Source organism: Ammospiza nelsoni, chromosome 3 (assembly GCF_027579445.1).
Source record: "Ammospiza nelsoni isolate bAmmNel1 chromosome 3, bAmmNel1.pri, whole genome shotgun sequence".
Lineage (NCBI taxonomy): Eukaryota > Metazoa > Chordata > Aves > Passeriformes > Passerellidae > Ammospiza > Ammospiza nelsoni.
This window is the reverse complement of record NC_080635.1, coordinates 70,066,679-70,094,446: the sequence shown is the minus strand read 5'-3', so window position 1 is coordinate 70,094,446 and position 27,768 is coordinate 70,066,679. Positions and strand designations below refer to the sequence as shown.

Below are 27,768 nucleotides of genomic sequence, written 5' to 3'. Positions count from 1 at the left end.
CACATAGCAGTTCTTTTAAATCCTGCTCTATCTAGGGTTTTTTCTCTCCACACTATCTCTTCAAACACCTTTTGCAGTTCTCCAAAGACACAAAAGACACATTGTGACCAAGGTTAACTCCACTTTCTTACTTGAAATTTGCAGTGTAAACATACCTTTAAATGTGAGACTTAATCCAGATCAAAAGTTTCCGACTTTGTGTGAACCCCAGTCTTGTGTAAATATATTTGCTAATACTTCATGGAGGATTTATCAGTTTCATGTATTAAGTTCTAGATATGCTTTAGTAAATAAAATTTGGCATCTGACAAGTGAGAACAGTGCTCAAGAAAGAATGTCTTATTGTGAGTGTTTCACAAGCTCTCACATTATCACCACTTTTGCTGACTGGTTCTGTGCAGACAGCAGTGATGTGGTTTCCTGAAAGCCTATAACTTACTGTTTGTTCTGCACAACTGCTCTGAGCCTTGACTAATTTTCAGAGAATGTTTTTTTTTCAGGAATTTGTACAAGAAGGTGATGCCAGTTCAAGTCGTGTCCTGAGATGCTTGTAAGCTGAGACGTGGAGCTGCTGTCCCTGCTTTTGTGCAACATGATCTATTGTGCCTGAGAGTTTCACTGTATGGGGGAACTCAAAACCGTTTGTGTGAGATGTCAGGTTTCAGGGTGAATGGTGCTTCTTTAAGTATGCATCAAGACCTACAATGGGAGGCTGCTGACCCTTGTATGCCTTTGTAGGACAAGAACCTTGGCACTGATAATGATGCTGCCACTGAGGAGCTGTAAAAACTCTGAAGCATTTTTTGAATTCGAAGCCTCAGCCGAGTATAAGTGGGCTACATGTGAAATCTTCGATTGACAAATGGCAGTCATGTCAGAGCTCTGCATGAATTGGGCCAGAGGTTTCCAGCCTAGTTTGTGCAGCAGCCAAAAGCTCTGACCTAGTATTATGTTCATCATGATGTTGACAGTGTGATTTTCACTTCCCATGGCATGTTGAGATTTATTTCTTGCCCCAGTAGCTCTCGCATCCTGATTCATACACGGCAAAAATACTTCTGATTAAATTGTGCTAGAAGGTTTGCATGCTTGGGGTAGGAGAGAAATTTTTTATGAGGAACTGTACTATATAAAGCTATGGGGAGGGGAGCTGTGGTGCTTAGGAAGGTGTTTGAAAATCAGCAGTGAGGCCGTTTTCCATACAAAGAAAAGGGGAATTGTGTAGTCCATAAGGTAGTGGCATACGGGACTGGGAGGAGGAAGGATTCTCTGAGCTAGCAGTAGGGTGTAAATCAACCTGATGTATGTTCAGAGACATCTGATGTCTACTGGGCCTAGTGGGGTAGCTCAAAGCAGGTGGAAGAAGCATATTGTTTACCTAATTAGAAACATAAATAAAATCTTTCCAACGTTCTTCTAAATTAAAATGCATTTGAAGCATATGTTAGACTTCTCACATCCAGGAAAGATCTCTTAAAACCCCGCCGTTCCTTGTGGAGGCTGTTTCTAGCCCACTTTCTGCAGGGCTCTGCCAGGTAACAAGTGTTCTTGGTTTGGAGATGGAGTGGGATGTGCATTAGCAGCTGGAGAATGCTGGGGTTCTACCTGAGTGTACCTGTACTCCTTTTTAATCAGAGGGAAAAGGCCTGTTGGTTGAGATGATAGACCAGGAAATTGGAATAACAAAAGAAAATTATCATTGTTGAAATACTTGAAGACAGGATTTCACCTTTGTATTTATTGAGGAGTCAGCGATGGTGGGAAGCAGGGCCTGGGCTGCAGTGCCGTCAGAGCAGCTTCGTATCTCCAGTGTATTTTAGACACCAAGGAGACAAAGATGATGCTAATTGCAAGAGAAACTACTTAACTGCTTTGTATTATGTGTGAAATGAAGGGGGAATAACGCTGATTGAATGACCTATTTTGACTTTCTCAGTATAATATGTTTAATGTTTTAGTCTTTTTCTGGACAGTGAATTATAATTTTATCAAATCCTACTGGAAATTAATATGTTGCTGGGGAAAGTTATTTTATCCTCGCAGTTTCAACTGCAAAGTTACATCTTGCCACTTAACTTGGTGGCAGGAGTTTTCTCTTTCAGCTGGAAAGGGCTTTTGCCATGCAACACAGCGACAGTAGTACTTTTTGTTTTATACAAAATAGGGACCTGTCAGGAGGAATATAAAATAGGGCACTGAAGTAGTCCAATTTAGAAGGAGAAAGGGCATAAATCTCCACCTCTCTCTGATGACAGAAGGCCAAAGTACAGCAGAAATGTTTCCCTGCTTGTAAAATGCCAGATGCCAAATGTAAAATACCAGAGAGGTTGTGCTGTTAAAGGCACAGCTGTATCTAGCATCCTTACAAGTTTTTCAGCCTTATTTTCAATATGTAAGGGGGTTCTTAGACAATGAAGCAGCTCTGTTAGGGTCTTCTCAGCTTATTGTGCAGTTACAGAAATTATTTGCTGTCTTGGACCAGTGTCAAGCAGAATAATACTGAATAAGTCCTAAATGAATGTGGGTGGTGAAAGGAGAAAAATAATTTCAAATAAAGAGAGGCATTATCAGCTGAGCAGCCAGTGTTGATCCTATGGTGCTGAAAAATGAAAGCAGGAAAAAGGCGCTTTCTTATGAAGAATGGAAATTTTCTGAAAAGTCTGCTCTGACCAGAGTTTGGTATTCTACTTAAACTTGCAGCAAATTAGCATTGGTGCAGCAGTGCTGTGAAGCACTGAGAGGGAGAACAGAAGTAGGAACTCCATAACTTGAGAGAATCTTCAGATTCCTTGTCCATTTTGGACTACGTGACCTGTAGTGTCACTTGCAGCTGCTGAATCCAAGAGTATAAATAGTGAAAAGAACAGTGATTTGTCCAGGATAAAATGTTCATTTTGGGTTTTTCCAACAGCTGTGTTGGGACTTAACCCTGGCAAAAACTTCTCACGTGTCATTGCTATTCAGGCTTGTAAGCATGTCGAATGACAATGTTCTCCAATTGAAAGTAAGAAAAGAGGGAAAAAGTATTAAATTGAGAAATAGTGTGTATTTGGTATCTTCTCAGCCTGAAGGAAAAACACTGCTTGAATTGTATGATAGCAGTTGTTTGAGAAATTAAATATGGATTTCCTTCAATTGTAGTTGAATCATGACATCTTACTAAATTTATCCAGCTTTGAGTGCCTGCTTTCTGGTTTTACATTTTTGTTGGTGGCTGTTGGTTGTGTTTGGTTTAAAAAAAAACCCAAAAAAACAACATTGCCACAGAGGTGGTATTTTCCTTATTTTTTGCAGGAAATTGTATCAGGTATCAGACCACAAATTCTTCTAGGTGATTACAGACTTGTGGGGGTCAGCAGCTTTCTCCCTAGAAGTACCATGAGGCAGTGGGTGGATTTGAGCAATGCCAGTGATGGGCTCTCCTCATTTTCTAGGAGCTGCCAGGGAGATTTTGCACGGTATGACCACAAACTGTAGATCACTGGAGTATCTCTGTGGATAGTTCTCACTATCTTCTGCTTGGCCCTTCACTGTTTAGTGAAGGGCCAAGCAGAAGAACTAAATATGAGCATTCTTTATTTATCCAAAAATCTGCACTGAAAAAAAGTATCAATATAAAAGTCAAGTGCTTGGGAAGTACAAAATGTCAGAAATGAAGCTTCCTCTAGCATTTGAAATTACTTCTCATGCCGGCTGTGACGCTGTTATTAGTAAGGAGCTCACAGGCTCCATCCACCCCCGCTCTCCTTGGTGGGCTGGATCCTTCAAGGAGTGCTCAGGGTTTCAGCTCGTCCCCTGTGCTCTCTGTGTGGGCCCTGTGCCATGGCTGTTGCACTTGGCTCTGAGTAAAGAAATACGCCCTTCTGGGTGTGCTTGTCTGTGCCTTTTGCCTCTTCAGTATCCATAGGCTTCCCTGATGAGCACTGTCCCAGCACCAAATATTCTCCCCTCCCCAAGCTCCTTACTATGTTCTCTCATCCCAGTCTCTTTCTCGTGTGATTCCCTGTCTTGCTCCAAGCATTCCTCCTTTTCCTGTGACCTTCCCCACCTCTGCCCACCACCACTTGTTTTCGTATCTGTTCTGCTTGTCCCTCTTGTCTGTTTTTTTTTTTCCCCAGCTCCCCATTCAACATTTCCCCCCTGCCCCAGGACTGTGTATTTCCTGTGTCTTGGTTGCCTATCCTAGACCACTTATCCTGTTCCTAATCCCAGTTTCAGTTCAGGTTTGTAAAGTTATTAGTGCTGAGGAACAAGCAGGGTTTTGTAGTAGGAAGTGTTGGACAATACAAGGTGTAGGTGGGGCTCACAGCACCACCTATAATTTAGAACACTGTTTATATTTTTAACTGATCCACCCTTAGGTAAGCAGTCCTGGTACTGTCAGTGTGCAAATCCTTAGTCATTGGGATAATCCTGTTCCTTCTGCCAATACTGGGTACTGAGAGGTTGCTCATTTGTGTAAGAGATGGAGGGTCCTGTCTCAGAGAGACTTGGATGTCTTACTTCTCTGTGGCCTGACCTAGACACCAACAGCATCTGAGATTCTACAATTCATGGGGCTACTGAGCTGTCCCTAAAGTATTTAATGGTATAGGTAGTAATTGCTCTTATTTCCATGGTGTGAGGGGCTGTTCCTTTTTCCTTCCTCATCTGTGAAAAGAGAGGAGACATTTGAGTACCTCACTAAAAATAGAAAAGATGGAAGGCATAGAAGTGCATGAAAGTGTACAGTCCATAGTCATAGCATATTCTGTGTCCTCCAGTAAGGACCCTCTGACTTGATGAATAGATTTAGACTTGAAAATATAATGATACAGCTGACCTTTTCTGATATTGCTTCATGGTTTCTTGTACCTTCTGCCTGTGATGCTGACTTCATGCCTGGTCTTCAGTGGTTCTGGTAAAATGCTTTCAAATCTAGAGAAGCTGATGGCAGTGGTTTTGTTATCAGAATTAGATTGAGAAACTCATACTGAATTGTGGTGCTAGCTAGACCAAGTCATTTATTGGTATGAATAACCCTGTGTTGACCTGTTAAAGAGCTTGGGCATAGAGTGTGTCATCCATGAGACTCTTGTTCCTTCATGATAGAAGTTCAAAACTTTAATCAGGTTAACAGGGTGTCCTGTCCTCTTTCCATTGCAATAAAGTGTGTGCAAACACACATTGCAACAAATAGTGCAAAGGCAAATCTAGCACGCCCTGCTTTTTCTCCTGCAGTTTGTTCTCTGCCACTGCTCCCCGAGCCACTCTGGCAGGGTGGTTGGCTGAGGGGTTTACTTGTGGTAGCTGATGCCTTTCAGGTGCAGTGCTTCATTTTCCCAGGCTATAGATAATGGCTGTTTAGACACAGCTCTCTGGGTCACGATGTATGGGGATTTTCTGATGGTTGTGGTGACCTTGGGGGGAGAATTAGAGTGGATGTAATGTTCCCAAGGACTGGAGACGCCTGTGCCATTGCACTGGTGCACATTGCTGAATCAATTACTAGCATTGGTAGGATTTTGCTTTAGGGGAACCTCACAGCTATATCACAGTCTTGTTAATAGTAGCATATTGTTAATTTGTTTTAATGCAGAGCCAAATGTTTGCAGGGAGAAGGAACCTCAGTAGTTGGTTTCTGTGAAGTATTTTACCTAAATGTAGCGCTGTTGCAGTGCATACTCCAGCATTCTTTCTCACTTTAGTTTTTAGGAAATTTTTATTAGCTCCTGTGTGGAAATAAATTTGGTATAAAACCGTCATCCTCAGGTGAGGAATTGCAGCATGGTGTCCCTACGTCTTCCAAAGCCATTGATGACAACTAAAACTCTCAGCATGAAGATTTTCTAACTTTTTTTGTTATGTGTGTCACTCTGGTGACTCAGTCTATTGAGACATAGGCTCCTGGTGAGCTTTTGCAGAAAGCCTTCCCAACAAACCTGTGCAGCCCTTGAACTAAATCCATATCACCAGCCTCTCCTGCACCCATTGCTGTAAGTTTACTGTTTGTAATTGATTGTCAGAGTGTTGCATTTAATTCAGGGGCTGGTAGAGTTTTCCTCGAAATGCCTGTGTAGTATTAAGCCAGTTAGAAGTTACAAATGTAAATATGTTTACAGAGAAAAGAGGAATGCATGAAAGCTGGCATTGCCTAAACAGCCAAAAGCAGTGTGATTTTATGCTAGAGGGACACTGGAAATGTAGGTTACTGGAGTGTGCTTCCAGAAGTAAATCCCAACCAGAAGCACTTGCAGTCCCTGCCTTCAAATGCACTGCCCATGTGCTGGAGCTGCTGAGGCACCATGGGGGAGAGGGCTCAGGAGTCCGTGGGCATCCTTGTGGAGTTTTGTAGGGAAGCTTGAAATGCCAGAGGGAAGCGTCAGCTGTGTCTGAAGGGCTCCGTGTTTGAGATTTTCTCAGGCAGGAGCAGCACAGCTGGCAGTGAAGTGACTCCTGACGCCGGTGTTTCATAACTGAAAGTTCAGCATTTTTCACAAGCTGTCTTCTTTGGGGTTGTGAGCGCGGGCACACGCACACCCCTCACACACCCCCCGCACACCCCCCCAGCACATTGTTTACTTCCTCTCTAAGTTCTGGGACATTCAGTACTAAGGAGCATGATACGCTTGCATAAACACCCCAGCCAGATTTATCTCTCAAGCCTATCTTTCCTTTCCCATCTTGGAAAGTGATTAATCTGCAGCACACATTTTGTTCTTTGATTGCAGGGCATTATTCTGTAATCATTTACAGTTTTGCAGAGCTCTGGCTTGATGGAGCATTTCTGTCATGTAGCCCCTGCTGTCGGCTGAAGCTTTAGCTGTGTAATGCAGGGGGAGCATTACCTTGTGTCTCTGTGTCATGTTACAACTGTTTTCTATTTACATTGCCTGGTTTCTGTCCATTCAGAAACATTCAAATGTGCACATTTAAAGTGCAGATAAGTGTCTGCAGCAACACATGCTGAGGACTGAGGTTTAGGAACAGCGTCAGTACTGCACTGTGCTGGCTGCCAGCTGAGGTTTTCCTTTGCGTTTATGGAGAGTGGAGAAGTTTAAGTAACTTTTGTTTTCCATGCTGCTGGTCATCTATTGAAGCCTGCACCAGTTAGAAGTAGGCAATTTATGTAGATACAAGAATTGTACATATTTCTTAGTGTCTGTGGAAAACAAGGAAGAGATTGAAGTTGAATCAAAAATCTGTCCTGTCTGTACTGCAGTGAGGCTTCTCCATGTGCCCTTTGTGTACTTTTTTTGTTTGCTAGTGTGCAAGGAAAGGAGATGGAAGAGGTAACAATCTTGAATTAGCGTGTTGTGAATTTGAGATAAGGCTGTTGAGCAGAGTTTTGTTTGATGCAACTCTCCATGCTGTAAGCCTCTTGTTTCAGTAGAAATATGTGAAAAGTAGGTAGAAAAAATTCAAAGAAAGCCATGTTACTTTGGGTTCTGACATTGTGGTAATTCTCTTTTTTTGCAATGTATGTGCACCTTTCTGGCCTACAAAGGCCCTGAAATGGATGGGCCTAGTCTAGTCACCCGTGCCAATGAGTATCTTTTCCCACAGTCTCTCAGAAATCTGGCCCACAGCACGTCAGATAAAGCATTTTTCTGTCACCTTATGGCAAACCAAAGTCCTGTAGTTACAAGACAGAGACCAGAATAGCAATGTATTGCATGCAGATACCAGGAAAAACTGAAGGCCTTGCAGGTGCAGCATGTCTGTTAAATGAAATATCCAAAGGATCCCATTGAGATCCCAGGAAAAGTTTTGTGTATTTTGCTGCTGAGAAGTCTAGACAAAAAAAAAAATCTTCCAACAGCCTTCCTTGTCAGTCTGATTCTGAGGGCAGGACAAAGAAGGGGATTTCCTCTGACTGCAAATCCAGCAGTTGTTTTAAATGGGCAGGTGTCAAGAAGAGTACCCTCCTCTGCCTTGGGGATCTGACAGTGCTGGACCAGGGAGAGCAGCTGCTTCACTCCTCCAGCAATGGGCTGGGAGCAGGAAGAAGAGGCAGCACAGACCAGTAATATCATGGTATTTTAGTTTAAACTCCTGTCCCCTGATTTCTGATGCATAGGTGTGTCTTGAACATCTAGTCACAAATGTCCTTTTCCCATCCTAGAAATGTAAATGCCTGAATTCTAAATAAAAGGGAACTTAAAAGCAAGGAGAAGGAGAGCTAGGGATCTTTGGAAGCAGCAGCTGTTTAGGGAAGCTACCAAATTGTGTAAGGGAAGGACAGATTCAGTGTGTGTGCACGTATGAAGGTATCCAAATGCTTGGGTTGTGCTAAAACCCGGGATTAAGGTTCAGTTGGTGCAGCCAGCTTTAGGCACTCGTAAGTGAGGGGAGGTGACTCCAAGCAGGAGGCAGAATGGAGTGCCGTGCTGCTGAAGTGCAGCCTGGCAGCACTAGTGCTGTGCCCTTCTGGCATGGCTTGCAGGCCCAGCTTCTGGACCACTGGGAGCTTCCTCTTACTGCACTTGGATATGTTCCACCGGGTCATGGAGTCAGGGTTCAGCTTTGCTCACCCCAAATCCCTTATCACCTCAAAATGATTTGTAACAGTTGTATTTGTTTGTCTTTAACAGCGGGAGATGAACCCCTTTAATCTCTGTTGTTTATGTTACCGTTCATACAGAGTACAGCTGCCCACAGAAAGATTCCTGGGACATACTGGGTTCAGTACAAAGGAGCTTCACACTGAAAACTTGAGGCCCCATTCCATAAGGCAGAAAGGAGCCTCTGCCTCAGTGTGGGTTAATTATTTAATAGTTGGCTGAGTAGGCAGGATGATCATGGACAAGGAATGAGGCTGGTCAACTATGTCCAGCCTAATATTTCATGGAGTAGGAGGGGTTTTGCTTGGCCCTCCAGAAGCACCAGAGCTAATGTCATGCTGAAGTTATGAATCGTGTAAAAGCTTGGGGAGGTAAAGAAGCTTTGGGCTTCAGCACGTTCAATTATGGAAGAATACATGCACTGAAAGCAAGGTCCTCTTGAGCGGAACACGTGCCTCTAAGGGAGGGTTTGGATAAGAACCAGGTGCTGAGAACATCTGTTGGAGCACCCCAACCACTCATAGAGCTTCTCCTTGGAGCTCAGTAAAACTTAGTCTGCTCCTGTGTACAGCCTCCTCCGCACTGTAACTGCGGTGCTGATGCTTTACCTCCCCTCTTGCCTGGTGCAAGGGTGGGTGAAAACAAGGTGTGTTTGCTTTTCCAATCTGTATGGGTGAGTTTAGAAGATGATGCTGTGGGTTTCAGTGCACAGAGGCCATCTTCCAGATGCAGAGGAGCCACTGGCTCCTTTTCTTGCATCGCATCACAGAGAACCCCTGAACCACGGAAGTGTCTCATAAGGGTGGAAAAGTGTGCTAAATTGCATGGCACCATTTTATCCTATTTCAGTGCAACTGAAAAGCATGTGTGGTGTTCTTTACCCAAGAAATTTGTTTTTAGACAGACTAAGATCCACCATTGCCAAGTGCTGCTGTTGTGCACCTGCACAATTTTTGACAGCGATGGCTGCAGTTGGGGCAGATCTTTAGAGAGAACTCAGGCTGTGCCAGCCCTAGTAACATATGTAACAAACCCAGCAGAGACTGGAAAGGGCAGTGGTGGTACCTGAGGAACCACCAGATGACAGGCAGCTCCTTTCCACCACCAGCCCCTGGCTAATTGCTGACTTTCAGTCCTTTCTTTTCCCTAAACTGTGAGGCATCGGAGAAAAGCCCTGCTTATAGGTCACCCACAAGGGAAACTGGACACTAAATTGTAAACTTCTAACCAGGCTAACATTTTACTTCTTCATTTCATGCTAGAGGCTAGTTCTGGTCTTGAAAGCACCTCCTGTGCAATGTAAAACAGGGCCCAGGGAAAGGAAATGAAATCAGAAATGGAGAAAAGTTATTTTAATCATAAATAGCTGTGGTAGGAAGGTAGATGTTTGTATGTGCAATAGTACAGTACCTACTGTGTGTATTTTGGGAGAACCTGAGAATAGCAGCTGTGCTGAAATACTTGGCAGTGAAGTCAAATATAGTTTAGGTTAAAAAAAAAAAAAAAGGAGGCCGGGGAGGGTGGATTTGCAGCGTGAAGCCTGTCGGTGCTATATCTGCTGCGTGGCACAGAACAGCCTGTCACTCTGGCACTTGTTTGTGGACACACAGTTCCCGAAACGGGATCCGTCCCGCTCCTATCAGTGTGGTATTGTGCCTGGGTGAATGCCCCCCCACCTCCCAAACTTCCCCAAGAGCCACAGTCAGATGGATGACAGCTTTGTTGCTCCAAAGGCTGCCTTTTCTCAAGTGTTGCTGGTTTTGCAGCCAGTGGACCTGTTGAGCTTTAAATCTATAGAGCTCAGAAGAAGTAAAGCTGCAGGCACTAAATCTGGAGCTCTTGCTAATGTGCCAAGGTCAAAAGGATTAAAACCTAAATTAAACTTGTCCCTGAAATTTGGCTGTGAATCACAAATTCAGGAAGTTGTACATGAAAATCGGTCTGGGCACTATTTCTTCCTTAAGAATCCTTTAGCTAAAAATAATGTATTGCGCTATGGTTATAAATAATACGGGCTTTTTTTTTTCTTCCCCTGTCTAATTAAATTGTTACTCTTGCCACAACGAAAGGAAAGGGAAAAGATAATAACATGAATCTGGTTGAACAAGTACGTAGCTTGCAGGTTTCAGCTAGAGTGTTTGCAGCTGCAGATGATGCTGAACTCTATGCTCATGCATTTAATTGTCAAAATGAAAAGAGGATGCTCTGGAGGGATCAGCAGTGTTTTCCATGCGTCCATCGTTTGGGAACCCTTTTGAAAGTTCACACAAAGTGGGTTTTTCCTGTACTGTCAAAATACAGAAAAAAAGGAATTTTTATTTTATGGTGATGGGGTTTTCTTTGGTGTTTTTTTATTTTTTGCTAGTAACCAAGTGGATTTTGTAAAATTGTGGTTGAACTATATGGTAGGGTGTTTTGATGGACTATGGTGTCCTACTTAAATGACAAATAGTGGCTACAGACATCTCTGCCATTATACAGTGTGACACTTGGGCAGGTTTGCTGTGGGTGAGTAGTGGATAAAGCTGGATAAATGAACTTTTCTGCATATTAGTTATGGCATTGAGGTGCTCTTTGAAAGCCATGTGGGCAATCTGGCCGTGGCCTCCTGCCTGCTGAACAGTGGTGAAGGCCAGCAGCCTGGTGAGAGTACTTACCATACCTACTGCTGCTGCTGTGTTCACTCCAGGAAAGTTTTGTGTATCTTGCTGCTGAGATTTGCCAGTGACTTCTGGGGCCTTTTAGCAGTGTTCAGGTTTGTGGTGGATTGTAGATGTTATTGGAGAGACTAACTCACTTGCTTCAGGGAGGGCAATGATAATGGCCAGTGAAAGCAAGTAATCCCAGGAGCCTACGGGACAACGACAGGCAATAATGTGTCTGCTAAACTTCAGGCTTAATCATGACATCTTTCAGGTGGTGAGAAAGTTATTTTCCTCAAATGAGGCCATGCTGAAGGAGAAAGAAGGATCCTACGAAGCAGAGAAGCTGGCCTGTGTGAGCAGTAGAGCTGGGCACAGGCTCAGAGATTTATTGCACTGAAATTTGCTGTCACTTTAAAAAAAGGAAAAAAAAAAGCAGTGAGGCAGCTGCGTTATTTCACTGGCAGTGATGCAATGCTGGTGACACACCAGGACGGGAGGGACCAGCACGTTATGTGACAGCACAGCATGTACATGGTGTCACCCGAGAGTGCCCCACCAGCCAACAGACCCAACCAAGTGCCAGCATGTCAGCTAGGACTTCATTTCCAAGCCAATATTTATACATAACAGCTGGAAGTATGTTTTTGGAAGTAACCCATCGTGACTGCACGTGTACAATTTCCAAAACACCCCCCTTTTGCCCTTCCTATATTCTGTGCTTTAGGGGGTTTTAGATTTTTTTCCTAAATTTATTTTATTGCAGTGCACTCAAGGCATTTACTAATTTTTCATTCACTTGTCAACTGCTCTAAAAGACTGAAAATCTCACAGGAAAACACCATGCTCTGATAAGGTTGTAAACAGCAGAAATCTTGGTATTAATGTTTACTGCATAGTCCTGAAGATTTCTGCTGCCCCCAAAAGTTAGTGATGGCACAATCAAAAAAGACTATTTTAATATTGAAAAGAAAGATCCAAAAAGAAGAAGCTTAAGGATTTTTTGAAGAAAAAAATGCAAAAGGGGTGAGGAAGAAAGCTGCTGGTATATTAAGTGTGTGTGTTTGGTTAAGGAATTGAATGGGTAGCAAATACTTTTCCATGTGTGTGGAAAATATGAGTTGGCTTTTGCAATAGCATTTTATGGGAAGAAAGATCAAGGGTTCAGGAGCTGAAATACTTATTCATAAAATGTAGGGAGCAAAGACAAGCTACTTGTTGTGCTTCTGCCCGTTTGCTGTAAGTCCAATCTAACTGAATCATTTCTAGGAATGGAGTGGGTAACTGGATTTCCAGCCTCCTCTCTGTCCTTGGCTCCTCTCCTGCATGGCTGCTCCTGATTAGTACTTGTTGTACTGAGCTTTATATGAAGGGTATGTTCCTGTCCACTGCATGGCTAAAGCTTTTACCACCTTGGGATCTACACACAGTCCACTGCAAACTGGATTAAAACAGCCAGCTTGTTTCACAGAGGTTTTTTAACAGCTGTCAGACAGAAGCTGACCTGGGTAGGATTTTGGTCTGGTGCTGGGGAAATGAAAGGCCCTTCCCCATCACTGGTCCATTGCCACACTTTGTGGGTGGTTTCTGACAAAATCAAACCCAACCCAGGCATTTCCCCTGGTGTTTGAGGTCTTCCAAAAAGGCTGAAGACGGATGATCTGCCACATGAAGCCAAGCTTGCTGCAGGTGTAGCTTTTATTTGTTCAGTGAATGTGATTTTTTATTTGTGTATCTGAAGAGATTTGGTGTTAGGCTGCAGAGACTGCTTGCCTGAAGGTTTTTGCTGTCTGCTTCCTGCACAATGCCCGGACGGTCTGAGCCCCACTCAGCTGCCAGGGTGTGCAGATAGGTGTGTGCCAGGTCAGCACAGCAACCTGGGCTCGGCCCCTGCACAGTCCCAGGCTTGTCTTTGTTTAATCTGGCACCTTCCCAGCTCACCTGAGACATGGCTGTGTGCCTCAGGGTGGGGTGGCTCTGCAAGGCTGCACTGCACAGGGTGGTGGTTTTCCCCTCTTTCCAGTAAGTGTAATGGGAGAGGGAATTAAAACAGCTGTTCACAACATTTTTAAGAACTTATGAGAGCCTCTGTGTTTTCCATGGGTTTCAGGAGAGGTTGATGCTGCATATGAAGGCTAAAGTTTATCTGCCTGTCAGGAGGCAAAGGGGCTGAGCTGGTGCCACACAGGGTGCATTTGGGTCACTTTGGTTAGGAAAAGCAGCTGTGGTTATCTTGGTGATGAATATAAACCCTTCTGGTTGTTAACTAGCGAGTTTTAGTATTCTGTATTTTTGCACTTCAGTTCTGAAAAAGGTGCAATTTGGAGCTTCTGATCTTTTAACTCCAAAAGAAGCAAGTGGTTTTAGTGGTGGTCTTGATCCGAGGTGCAAATTGTTTTTTAACAGCAAGTGAAGTAGCTTCCTAGACAAAAAAGGTTCTAGGTAAGACTGTCACCTCTGCGTTCTGCAGTTGCTGTGCATTTAATGAAGGTCTTGTGAGGGCTAAAAAAATTAATTAAAAGCACTTTGTTTACCTAAAGATAATCTATGTGAAAATGCCATGTCTGGAGGAATTCAAAGCCCTCTGATGATTGAAAGTTTTTTTCATTTTTGTTGATGGTTTTAATCTTAAGCACGATTCCCTTTCACCCCTGGCTTTTCTAGCTGTGCACCCATTTGTGTGTGTGCACTTGTGTAGTTATCAGCACATGTGTGGCTCCAGGTCCCTCGGGGCAGCAGCCTTTCCCTGCCTAATGGCTCTGAAAGGGCTCTGCAGAGCCGGGAAGATTCTGAGGATTTGCAGTTCCCACCCTGTTTTTAATACAAGCCTTTCAAGGGCCCTGCTGCCGAGGCAGGGCTGTGCCAGGTTGGAGACTGCTCTGCTCTTTGGAGCAGCTCTGGCAGCTCGGGGCTGACCCTGCTGCCCAGGCTGCTGGGAAGGATGCTGCCAGGCCAGGCAGAGCAGCTTTAGTCGGGAGGCTGCCAACTCTCCATCTCCTCTGATGGGGTCTCCCCAATTCTGCTAGGGAGAAAGAAAGAAGAGGATCTGTACTCCCCAGCATGCTGTTGCTGGCACAGAGAGGGCCAGCTCACTCCTCTGTGTAGTGCTCCATTTTGGTGGTGTGTGGAATATCCACCTCCATTACCAGTTCCACAGGCACTTCCTTCCCTTGCTGGCTGCCTCCTGCCTAACTCTCTCATAGAGGTATTTTGGCAGTCATAGGTTCAGCAAGGTTAGGGGAGCACTCACTCAGGCTGAGGGTGTGCTGTCTCTTGCTACAGAGGGGGTTGAATTGTAAGGAGGAGATGGTGGTCAGCCTTTAGGGTGTGAGGAGAGGGACATCTCGGGCTGGCACACTCCCCATGCAGTTACTGTGAGGCTGGGTTTCTTCTTCAAAGCCAAGAAAATACTCCTCACTGCTCCTACTGCTCACCATGGTGAGCGTGAGTCCTTCCCTGTTTAAAACATCCATTAATGTTACAACTGGGCAAATCAGTGGCAGAATGTTTAAGATGGCAAAATGATAATCTGCTCTTGCCTTTCCATGGGCAGAGGCGCCCCATGCTGAGCTGCCAGGACAGCCTGGCCCCTTTGTGTGAAACATATCAGTGCTGCTATGCTGGAGTTAGGCTGGTTTCTTAGGATATGGGTACTGTGTCCACCAGGACTTCTGTAGGCATTTGGGGGATCCATTGGTGGAGACTTCGCCATCTTCCTCAGGACTCCCATTATCATGTGAGGAGATGTCTGAGTCAGGAACTAGAGAGCCAGAAAGGGAAGAGTGTAAATGCATGTGATATTTCAATCTGATAGCATGTCTGTGTTTAAATACCTTTTGGCTGCAAGAACTTGTCTTTCATACCTCATGCTGTCATTTGAAGAAATAAATAGCAAGAGATGGGACTGAATTGTTTTTTAAGTATCTTAAAGCTAGCCAAGATATAGATGTTTCCAAGACCTCTGGCAAAAAGAAATGAAATCGTTTTAATCTAGTGTATTAGGATCAGAGGCAACCTGTCTTTAGGAACCTTCTGCCTCTTCTTCCCCAGTCACCTGGGGAAAGCAAGCCTCTTTCTTTGGGAATAAATAGTTCTTTCCAGTGCTGGGACACAGTTGTCCAGCCTTCCTATCTTTGCTGCCTCCAGTCAGTACTTTACTGAGGGAGTTGTGTTTATTCTTTTCAGCCCGTGCTCGTTTCAAATTAGTGCTGTGTTTCCACATAGAGTCAACTCAGTTCCTTTGTTATTATCTCTAATATGTGAAGCAATTAAGTTTGTTGAATATTTGCAAGATGAGCGAAATCCAAAGATGTTCCCCTTTCTTCCAGCCTCTTCCACATTGTGCAAGTGGTTTCGCTCAGAAGAGGCTGCGCGTTTCGGGAGCTTTTCTGTCTTCCTTGCGTGTTGGGCCAGCAAAATTTTAATCCTAAAGGTTGTGAGGCAACTGCCTATGTGCTGCTGGAAGTGTTGCCAGGTATGGGGTGATCCTGCCAGGCTGTTTGAAGGTGGAGGATGTTGACATGGTCTGGTGGGGTGTGATTTACAGCTGTCCTCCCTCAGGTGGGAGGTACCAGGGACAGTCAAAGCCATGGGACTCAAAGGCTCTGTTCACTGCAGAGTGCAGGCAGGTAACTCAAAAACCTGAATGTTTCCTTTGCAAGACCTTAAAAATTTAATTCTGTTGTAGACAATTAGGTGTATTCAGAGCAAACAGTCAACAGACTGTTTTCTGCATTGTTTACCTGTAGCAAATATTAGAGGGTTACAGTTATCATGGGATCACTGTTTTTGTCAGGATACTTGTCAGCCGCTTCTCTGTACCAGGATGAAGATGTATTGATAATTATATTGGTGATAATATGCTAGGTGAACTAATTCCTGCTCAACAGAAATAATTAAAAAATCATATTTAATGGAATGGTTTTGAGAACACTTTTGTAATCCTTTACTTATTTTAGGTACTTCTCAGTGGTCAGGTTTTTTTACCTTCCAGTAGCCTCTCTCTTTTCTTTGTTTCCAGAGATTATTTTTCTGGGAGGTTGTTTCATTAGCCCAGTGTGTGTGGGGTCATAGTTGTCTACCCAACAGTAGTTACTTGGATTCTAAGCAGGAAAAAAAGAAAATTAATTTGAAATTTCATAGTTGTCATTTTTATTTTATCTAAATACAGCTGCAGGATTATGACAGAAGTCTTATATGAAGCTAATATTCCATATATTTTTGGTTTAATGCAAGATGTACTTCTGTGTCTTCTGACTCAGAAAAGAGGGAATGAAAGTTGATTTAATGTCATAATGTGACATCAGTTTTGGACTACATCTCTGTTTTTTCACAGAAGAGTGAGAAGTTCTTAAGGAACAGTATGAACAACTTTCCCAGACAATAAAAGTACATACTGAGATTTTTCATTTACTGCATTTAGGCATCATTTTACAAACTCTTGCTTTAGATGATAGTTGCTCCTTCAGAGTCAGTGTGGCTAGGCATGGGGAGTGATTTAGGCTGTGCTTTCAGGATGTTAAACACCTTTCCCAAAGCATCCTCTTCTTGAGACAGGAAGGGGCAAGATGAGAGGACATCACTGGGACATGGGGCAGTTTTGCAACCGAGCTGGACATGTCTGCCTTTGGCCAATGTTTGTGTTAAGGCAACACAAAAGCTGACTTATTTGGTGTCAAAAGGCTCTGCTGCCTGCCACTCTGTGTTGGGAGCCTCTGGGCTCCAAAAGAATGCCACTTGGGAGCTGGTCTTCTATTATTATAGTTCTCAGTCTGGCTTGGCGGGCTGCTGAAAAGTGGCTCAGACCTTCAGTGAGTTATGACAAACCAACTGAAATTAATACCATATTTTACATTGTTTTAGAGAGTGACCTTTCCTCACTTGGGAAACATAAAAGAGCTCATCTTATTTCCCCAGCACTTCTTTCTGAGTCTGTGTTAATTTCCCCTTGGTTAGGCTGAATTTATAATGCTGGAAACAAAGACAAATGCAGAAGATTTAAAAGCGCTTGTTCATGAACTTTAAAAGTTCCCTTGAATAGACTGGCCACTTCTAAATGTCTTCTTATTTACAGTTGGTTTCTATTTTCTTTTTTTTTTTTTTCTCTTTTCCCTTTTGGAATTCCTGACTCAGATGAAGGAGATTTCCAGTATTACTGTGCTAGAAAATGCTGGAAATTTATCTGTGCTTTCCACAATACTTTAAACAGAAAGGGTCACAAAAAAGCACCCTATGTCAAAGCTGTAGTTCTTTCCTATTGCATTGTTAATCTAGTTACTCAAGTGTAATCTTAAAACACCTGATAATCAGATAGAATACACAAACTCACTTTGTTGGATTTTTTAAATTGCATTGCATTTCTCAATCACTGGCACCTGAATGAGGACAAAAGGGCAGACACCAGAGCAGTCACCTTCTGTCTTCCTTTGCATGAAGGATGGGTGGCAGCTTTAACCTTGTAGGCTGAGTCTTCTTCTCTAGAGACTTGTTATGATAGATTTGCGAGGTTCTCTTTATTTTCTAAGGGTTTTTTTTTAGAAATTGCAAGCAGGGAAGTAGAACTGAGTCTAAGATCTCGTATATTTTATCAGAGTTATTACCTGTGGATTTAAATGCGTTAAACAGTGATTAAGGAGGTTCTTTTGTTCACTACTCAGTTGCTTCTCTCAGAGCTTTGATCAAAAGTTTTAGGGAGCAAGTTAGTAGATTTTTCTTAACAAAAGCATATTGTATCCTTCACATGTAACCCGGTATCTTTTCTCATCAGCAATTTTTCTCAGAATTTGAGTTGGATTGGACTAGCGCATTTTTTTTTCTCTAGCAAGATTGACACAGTGGAGATGACAACTTGGAGGTTTTTTTCCCAGAGGAGTCCAAGCCTTCGGACACAAATCATCTTGATATGGATGTACTTCCTAGGAATCAAAGAGTGCTGCGAGGCTTTCAGGATCCCTGACAGCTGCTGGAGACCTCAGCTGTCTTTGTGCTGTGCATGCCCCATGCAGTGTGTTGTGCCCGTATTTGCAGGTTTGTAAGCACTGTGAGCCCCTGCTCTGATGGACAGAAAGGTGAACTCTTGACTGATTTGTATAAGCCTGTAAGCTTTAACTGTGGTCTTCAAGGGAAGTGTTCCATGGAGGGTTGAGATCCTCATGTAGCTGGTCTAGCAGCTTTTTGAACAGTCAACCTTTGCCTTTATTAGCAGGTTAGTAGTTATCTCCTTATTGGTACCTTTCACGTTGTGTTTTGTAATTCACTTTTGGTAGGAGGACCTGTTAGGCACGACCTAGCTCTGTCATTGTCCCTCTGTACCCTTTGCATCTAGCTGGAGAGGACAGCCCCAGCCTGAGCCACGTGCTCCAAACCACATTCCTTCTAGCTCCAAGGTCTTCTCCAGGTACTCTGAGTGACTGGACTTCTTACTGTTTTACTTTTTTCTGATGTTCTCAAGATTTCTGGCTTCCAGGGCTTTTATTTTTCCCCCCATCTTTCATTAATCTATGTTGGAGGTAAGAGAGCAGTGGTTGTTGCGGACTGTGTACCCAGGCTCCTAGTCTCAAAAGATTCCCATTTGTCGAAGAAAACAAAAGCTGTGCTTCTCTTGCAGGACAGCAAATGGCTGAGCTGAGCAATTCTGCTCGTTAGATCTGTGACTTGCTTCATCTCCCTCCCATACAATTATTTGCAGAGAGAAAAACTCCCATTGCATACTTTCTTTCACATCAGCCAAGCTTGAGGACTTGGTCTAGAAAGATTAAACTTGTGTTCTGTGTTTCCTGCCAAGATGCTGCAATCCACTGGAGATAAAATTAATTCCTTTTTGCTGAGTGAGAATCCAAAGCTATTTATTAATAAGGAAAAGAAAGTGCCAGATCTTCTTCTCATCTCGTATGTGTGGGCACGGGAAGGGTACTCATCCTGCTTTTGACCCTCCATTCCCCCTTTCCACGGGACATTTTGTACAAATCAGCATTAGAATCATCAAGTTTCTGAAACCAGGTGTGACAGAAAAGACTTTAGTTTAAATGCCTTTTAATTTAAAGTCATTCATGCTTTCCAGTTTTCAATTTGAAGAATAATGAGGAGATTTTCAGGTATACCAGGAGAATTAGTGTCTCAACTCCTGTTGGCTTTTACTGGTGGGATATGAAGAGAAGGCTGAGCTGTTGTCCTTGAAAGATCACTTGGTAAATTGTCTAGTGTTTTGTGATGAGTTGGTGTTTCTCTCCAGGAGTCTTTGAAGCTAGTATTTTCCTGGATCCCTCTTACCAGAACTACCAAGCAAGGCTTTATATTCAAATCTTTAAAATATTGTAATTGCTTTAATTAAAAAAAAAAACATGCACCTACTTGCATTTGATTTATATTACAAATACCTGTATTATCAGGTTGTATTTGCCAGAGTAAATACCTGAAAGGTTTTAAGAACCTCATTACATTGAAGCTCATGGACTGAGCTGGCCTGTTTCACAGGTTTCACAAGGTTTTGTCCTATCTCCCTGTGTGTGTGCATGTTTATATGGGTGTATATATGTCCTTGTGTTTACCCTACCAAAAAGCTAGCAGCCTGAAGAGCCAAAGTCATCTGTGGTGAGGAGAAATACCCATTGCCAGGTTTTCTGAAACTCCTGCGAGCACTGGTGAAATTGCCTTGCATTGCAGGAAAAGGTTTGCTCTGCTCCTGTGGGTGCAATCTCAGTCTCTTCTGTGCAAACTAAAGCAAAGTAGAAAACTTCACTACAAGTGAGAGCCACCATCCCTTTCTGCCCAGGTGTGTGTGTTCCCCTGGTAGTGTCACAGCTGTCACCTGAGAATCACTGGCAGGACTGAGTGATGTGCACATGATCTTCTGCTACCTTGAGATTTAATTTTATTTCTTTCCCCTGTATGGGGTTATATTGGTTTCTTACACTCCCACTTAAAAATGCGTGTTGGGAGAAAACATTAAGAGGGTCACAGCATTTTCTAACCTGTTTTGTAAGGGATTTTAGGCACACTATTCTGTAGGAGTTGTAATGCACACTTGCACAATATATTGTACCACATAAACACTTTAGCATTTATTTAATGGTTCATCAAAATGCATCATGCTGGGGGGAATTTCTGCTTGTGTCACCAGGTGAGTTCAGGACCAGTGTGAGCCAAACTTATTTTAGGAGCCAAGGTCAAGGCAGGCACTTTTGAATTAAGCCTAACTTCAGAAAATCTCTGGAATTCAGAAGTTAAATTTCACTGAGAAGTAAGTTAAGTAAATTTAATTAAGGGCAAATACTTTTTTTTCCCCAGAGCAATACAACAGTCCAGCTGTATGTGCTTTAAATGTGAAAATAGCAAGGGAGGCTCCAAATAGGAAGGGTGAGAGATAAAGCAGGAAGTAGAAGAAAGGGAGGGGGAAGATGGGAGCCTGTTTCTCCTCACCTTTGTCCAAGGAATGGTGCAGTAGTGGAGGATGTCACTGGATGTGTGATGGGGGTTGAAGGTACATGTGTAAAATCTGGAAAGAGCCTTCAGCTTTGAGCTCAAAAAAGCCACCTTTGTTAGAAAGTGGTCTTGGGAAGAAGCAGAGCAAACAACACTATCATAATGTGTCTTCTCTTCCTTGGCGTGCAGTTGTCACGAGAGATTTGTAACTCTTTTCTTGGTTCATTGTTCCCCAGCTAGTGTGTATTCTCCATTCAGTAGTGCCAGAATTAAGATGAAGCCTGCCCGTTTCAATAAGGCGGCTTTGTTGTCCAAATGGCAGCACTTGTATAGAAATTGGATTGACTCCAGCAGAGCTTGCACGATACACTGCAAAACTGTTGTCATATGATCCTTTTTATTACTAAGAAATAGCCTGTTCTAAAAAAAAATGGACTAGACCTTATTTTTTTTTTCTGTTTTGTTAGGGAGGGGAAAAAATCACCATAAAGTTCTTTCCATTAATAATAAAATGCAAATTTGAAAACTATGCCTAATGTTTGAGTGAAAGAAAGAGATTGGATTAAGTAAAGTGGCATTAATGTAGAAATATGATAGAGCCTCATCTACTTCATTTAATGTATCAGGAGCTGTGATTAATCTACTCACAGGCCTAAGTAGGCATGTACTGCTCAACCTTAGTAAGAGGGGGTGGGAGCTGATGGCACAACAGGGAAGAGGGAGATGTTGGAGTGATACAAAGTACAGCTGCAGTTTCCAGAAAGTACAGTTCTCTCACCTACCTTCTGCATTTCCTTGAGATATGGGGAAAAGGCAGCTTGCTCTAAACAAGCTGTTTGAAAGAGCAGACATTCCTTGGTACTCTGTGTTCAGGTAGCACCCAGCACTGTGAGTCTTGTCCAGGCCAGCCACGAGGGAGGATGCATCCTTATGAGAAAGACATTAACTGCTAATGTGTTCTAGTGCTAATAATGGAAATTGCTGTTCCAATTCAAAGTATTTTTATTCTTCAAGATTTTTTTTTCTCCATTCTGGAATGAAGCATCTGTAAAGAGAGCACTTCTTATCAACTAGGGTCCAGGTGGTGGATTTGAAAAGAGACTTTTCCTCCCCTCTAGTCGTGTTTGGTTTTTTTTTTTTCTTCCAGTCAAGCAGCAGAAAATAGGTGAACACATTTTTTTATGATAATTGATACTACTTATTAACCATGAAATTTTACTAAAAAAATTGTGTTTTAACAATGGGGTAGCATGAGGAGGAATTGGCATAGGTCTAGATGAGTTTTATAAAGCACCTTTAAAAAAAAATTGATTTATTAATACACTTTCATCATGATAAGAAGCCTCATTTTGCAGTGCTTTGTGATTTATGAACTGTTTCTTCTTTAGCTTGTCTTTTGCAGCAATGTGATAATATTTGTATAGGTTTTGATGGTTCCAAAATGTAATTGAGTTCCTAACACATATGGAATAGAATTAATAGATTTTAAAGCTGGAGGGACTGATTATGGTCGTGATCTGATGTCTGTGTGACATACAGGACATAAAATTTCATCTAATACTTCTTGCATAAAGGATGTGAATTCTGGCTGAGCTTGAGGTTACTCTTAAGGGATTTAAAGGCTTAAGATGAAGCTTTTGGAATTCTTTTTCCCAGTGGATAATTACCTTCATTTTTTTTTCCTTTTGTTCTAAGCTTGATACTTCTTTTCTTCTCTGAACTTGTCAAGCCACTGTTTGGGCTTTTTGGTATTCCATTTTTGTGTGGTAACATCAGCTTAGTCTCATATCAGAGAACTTTGCACAGGGAAGGTACAAATGACCAGGTGTTCTCTTAGATAACCTGAATCCTTGGATTCTTCCTGCTCCTCCTGAAAGTTGTATCTTTTAGGGCTTTACTCTGGTAGTCCTTCACTTTTCTTAACAAAATTTGTGTAAGTATTGCTACTTCAGTGCATCCTGAAATGTGCTTGCAAACACACTTCATATCATATGAGTCTCTTCATTTGCTCCACAGCATCTAGTTGGAGTTTCCAATAAAGTTCAGTTCTATTAGAAGCTGATTTTTTAGTCAATATCAGGGTTTGTGGGGGTTTTGATTATTTTTTTCTTCTTTTAATTGATTTTAATTTGTGGATTTTTGTTTGTTTAGCATTGTAATTGAATATATTTCTGATGCTAGGGTTCCAAAATCCCCACTTCCCACTCTAGACCTCTGTGTTGGGAAAGATAGCTTTCTTTACCTGCCCAAATAGGTTAAGTGTTTTGTTTTAAGTAGAAATAATGTGCGTCTTCCATTCTGTATTCTTGATCCATTTCCCTATTATGTTCTGCATGTAATGAAGAATTTGGGCTTTTGTAGATGTAGGAGCTGCAGCTCTTCTGAAGCTACTGGAGCTCCTATCTCCGTTTTCTGCTGCTTTTTGCTTGCCTCTTACCTTGCACAGCAATTTGCAGGGACAAGCAGCATTGAAGCTGCTACTTCTTTAAAGGAAGAAAGGAAACTGTGAGTTCCAGCATCTCAGAGCCACTTGCAGGAGGCTAAATGCACTCTTACCACAGAGGTCAGCAGCATTTTGGGAAGCTTTTCTGCCTGCATGAGGGTGTAGAAAAAGTGTCATGTGATTTTTTTTTTTTTTTTTTTCCCCAGATATTGAAAAGGGAGCTGCTATTTGTGTTGTACGTGGCTTCTGTTCCTTGAAAGTTAGCCATGGAGAGGGAGGTGCTTGTACCCACAAATGGTTACCAGAAAAAAAAAAAAAGAAAAAGAAAAAGAAAGGCACTGTCTCTGTGCAGGGAAGGTCACAGATGTCTTCTCTCAATGGCAGGCCGCTGGAAGCTCCATGACAATTTTGGTTTGCTTCTGTGTAAATCCAAATCCACAGCTTTCCAAGTATGTGGCACAGGGGAGGTTACTACAGGTCATTTAGCAGTTTCCAAGTTTGGTGAAGCTGCTGTGTAGTGCTTATTAAAGGGATGGGAATATAACAGGTAAGCCAAGTAAATGGATTAGGTGTAAGCAGTCCTATTGTTGGCACTGCCTGGAGATAGGTTGTGAACCAGGCAGGCATGTCTTGCAAGTGATATTCTTTCATCCCCCGATTACAGAAGAGCAGCATAAATAGAGTGGCCTACATTGAAATGATTCCTGGAGGAAGGAGGCATTTAAAGCCAAGAATGGCTACGGGTACTCGGAGCAAACTGTTCAAACAGAATACCATTTCCAAGAAGGAGGGGAGGGGAGAGGGGAAAGAGCATTAAGCCAAGTGTCTCTCTGTCCATCTCTGTCTGAATGCCTGAAATGTTAGAGGACAAATGATTCCTTCGAGGCACGCAGCACTGCTGTCGTCTTTAGAACCTTCATGGAGCAGCTTTTACCTTTATTTTTAGTGGTTGGCAACTGTTGGCTTGAGGGGGAGTTAAGAGAAGAAGGTCGCTGAAGATGGTGCCTTTGTGTTTTATCAACAAGAATGTTTGTGGGGGGGCAGAAGCATTGTCCACTTCCAGTGGTGCATATCGACATGTTTGGAGAAAGCATTTGCTCCAGCACAGGGATTGCTAATGAAAGTCATGGCCTGTGCTTTTGTGCCTGTAGTCCCTGTCCAAGAAGGCATTTGACTTTTAAGTCTGCTTCCCCCAAGCAGAAGAGAGCATGGCTTTGCTGTGCCCGCTGGGCAGGCGGGGCGCCCACCCACGCTGTGCAGTGGCAGCTGGGGGGTGCGTGGAATGGGAATGCCAGCTGCTGTTTGTCCCCAGGCAGAGCCCTGGCTGTGGAGGGCGTGCTCTCCTTTCCCTGCTCTGTGGTTTCTTTTTCAGCAGAGCAGACAGCACTGATCAGCTCTCAGAGGTGTGCTATTCTTGGTGGTGCATTTTTGGTGTCTCCCCCACCATCCTGGCAAGGTTTACAGCATTGCAAGTGCTTGACAGCATGGTTTGTTGAGATCAAAGGAGTTCAGGAGGCTTAAGGTTGTATATTTATGTGGTTTTTTATTACCTACTATTATCACTCATATTATCTAAGATTACTCAAACTGAAAAGCTCAGGCAAAACAGTTGCCTCTGCAGTGTTTCTTACTGTGCCTGCTGCACTGCAGGCTTCTTTCAGGGTGAATCTGTGTTACCTGGGGCTGCCTCCCCCCATCAGCTCCTGCAGGTGTTCCTGCAGTGGCTGTGTGTGCAGGCAAGGAGAGCTCACAACACAGCTCACACCTGCTGTGTTGAATTGTTCTCTTTAGGAAACCCAATATACTCCCCATATTACCATTATAGCACTTAGGTACCACAGGTATCTAAATTTGGTCTCTTTAGGTCAGAAAAAGACACTTACCCAATCCTAGCATCAGTCTAGGCTTTCTACCTAGGTACAAGCAAGCCCTTCCAGGTGGGCTGAAGGGGACTTCAGATACAAAAGAGGTCCTGAACAGTTCTGTCCTATCCTTGTTCTCGCCAACCTCACACTTTTTTCCCCCCTCCTTTTCTCCTCCTTTTATTTTATGAAGTTAATTGGAGTTTGAGCTGATAGCAACTTCTGATGAAGGTAGAAGGACATTTTCTATTGTGTGCAGAAGTCACCTGTATGGTAAATGTCTTACATGCAGACTACATTGTTTAAAGTGTCCTGCTGTTTCTGCCAGGTGGAGTTGCAGGAATTAACAGTTTTATCACTAAGAAGCAATCTTTCACTATCTGCAGGCAGAAAAAATACACTGGGAGATAGAATGAAAAATCAGGTGATTTGTATCTGGAGAATAGGGCTGTTGATAGAACATTCTTCCTCTGTACTTGGCACTGGTGAGGCCACACCTCAAATCCTGTGTTTGGTTCTGGGCCCCTCAGTGCAAGATGGACATTGAGGGGCTGGAGCGAGTCCAGAGAAGGGCAGTGAAGCTGGTGAAGGGTCTGGAGCACAAGTCCTGTGAGGAGGAGGTAGGGGTGTTTAGCCTGGAGAAAAGGAGGCTCAGGGCTGTCCTTATTGCTCTCTATGACTCCCTGAAGGGAGATGGTAGCCAGGTCTCTTCTCCCAGACAACCAGTGACAGGATGAGAGGAAATTACCTCAAGCTGTGCCAGGGGAGGATTCGTTTGGACGCCAGGAGGAATTTCTTCACAGAAATGGTGGTTAGATATTGGAATGGGCTGCCCAAGGAGGTGATAGAGTCACCACGCCTGGAGGTGTTCAAGGAAAGACTGGATGTGGCACTTAGTGCCATGGTCTGGTTAACAAGGGGTGGTGTCAGGTCATAGGTTGGCCTCAGTGATCTCAAAAGTCTTTACAACCTAACAGATTTTGTGATTCTGTGTAACATGTTAAATATTAAAGGATTGCAGGGACAGCTCCCCTCTGGGACTTATCATCTACCCACTGTAAACCTGCTATATCAGATGTGTATGTGTTGGAAATATTGCAGTTTTATAGAAAAAAAATTACTTTAAGCAATTGGTCTAAATAGGAATACTTATTTTCTGATGTGTTTGATTTTAAATCTTTGTATATCTCTGCATGGATCATTTCCCCCTCAAAAGTAATGGGTTTTTTTCCATGTGAAGTAGTCTACAGTTGTGCCAAAGAGCATTAATATTTAGCATAGCATGGAAATCATGCAATTTGAGTATGTCCAATTTTCACTTGTGTTGTTTATTGAAAGGATTTCTATTAATGCAGCTCTACAAATATCATGCAACACTGTCTGCAAATAGAGGCTTGAAATCACTGTAATGCAGAGATCCCTGCAATTCTCCAGTGAGGCTGAAGAGCTTTCTTGGTGCATTTGCAGCAGGCCAGAGGAAACTACTTCAGCTGCATTCTTCTACTGCCATTTCTGTGATTGCTTCCACTGTAGGAATGATAAAGTGATATTTCACATAACTTTGTTCTTTTGGCAGTTCTTCACAGAGAACTTTGCAAAGCAGCCATGATCCATTCGAGCTCCACTTCAGGCACTGAGTGTGTCAAAGAGTGGGTACATGCCATCACTTTTGGTCTCACTTTATGTGAAGAATCGATGAGTTTCATTTCAGGAATGTTAATTGAGCCATTTGAGTTCAGGTATGAGCTCTTTGCATAACTGCCTTCCATCGAGGGAGTGAATTCACGTGACTCTTGCCTGTCCCTCCTGCCTTGTGTTGTTTCATTTTTTCACCACAGCCCAGCTCCAAGTGTATTCCATAATCTAGATTATGGCCAAGGGCAAGACCTACATAAGCATATGGTGCACATTGCATGTTGCATTATCTGAAGTCATGAGGGTGTGATTAATGGGCTTAGGGTTTTAATTTGGCCTATCTTACTCTCGTGTCTCTTCCCAGTGAGGTTGCAGAGCCTGACCAGTCACTGTGACTGTGGGGTGTGTGCACAAAGTGGTGAGGTGACATTGATTTCCTTGAAGTTCGGGGCAGCTGCTGGAGGTAAAGTTGTGCTGCCAGGAGCGGGGATGAGCCTGCTTCAAACTGGCTGACCTGGTTTGGATGGCACGGCTTTGCCAGATGCGAGTGTCTCAGGGCAGCTTGGGCTCAGCTGTCTGAGTGCTGCTGGGAAGAGTGGGTGATTTCATTCATGGCTCTCATCAGTGGTGATTCAGGTGTTGCTTGGCCTTGTGCAGTGGTGTGGATGCCTCAGATTTGTAGCAGGCTGCTGCTTCTGGGGCACTTTCTGTGATGGGGTTCAGCAGATGTGCAGGTCCTGTCAGGGAGGAGCTCAAACAAGCTGGATCAGAACTCTGATCTGCCTTGTGAATTTGTGATCTGGAGTGTGAAGGTTGTACCTTCATCCTCACATTTAGAGCATAAAATGGTTTGTTAGTGCAATACTTGGCTGCTCACGAAAACTATGTTGGGTGTGTGTCCTGCACACTTGGCAAGAGGCACTGGCTGGCCTGTCAGCTCACCATGCTAGACAGACAGGGGCTTTACCTGCTGTGTGGCACAGTGGGGGAGGATGAGTAGATCAAAGCAGCAGGTTACAGAGGCTCCTGCATCTACACTATATTCAAACTGAACATTTTATTCCAGACTAGATTTTGTCTGGTCCTTTGGACTGAATGTCCCCACTACATGTGTGGGTTGAATCTGCCCAAAGCACTACTTGTTTCATACACTTCAATCTTAATTCAAAGATGTGAAGGCATTTGGTGTGTCCTGGAGCTGAATTTCCTTTTTAGTTTTTTCT

The 27,768-nt window shown here is 43.2% G+C and overlaps 1 protein-coding gene across 1 annotated transcript in view; it reads left to right on the top strand.

Annotated features, from left to right (window-relative positions):
* The window catches only part of FOXO3 (forkhead box O3), an 88,475-nt gene that overhangs the window by 11,405 nt on the left and 49,302 nt on the right, over positions 1-27,768 (top strand). The gene's annotated exons all lie outside the window — the stretch shown is intronic.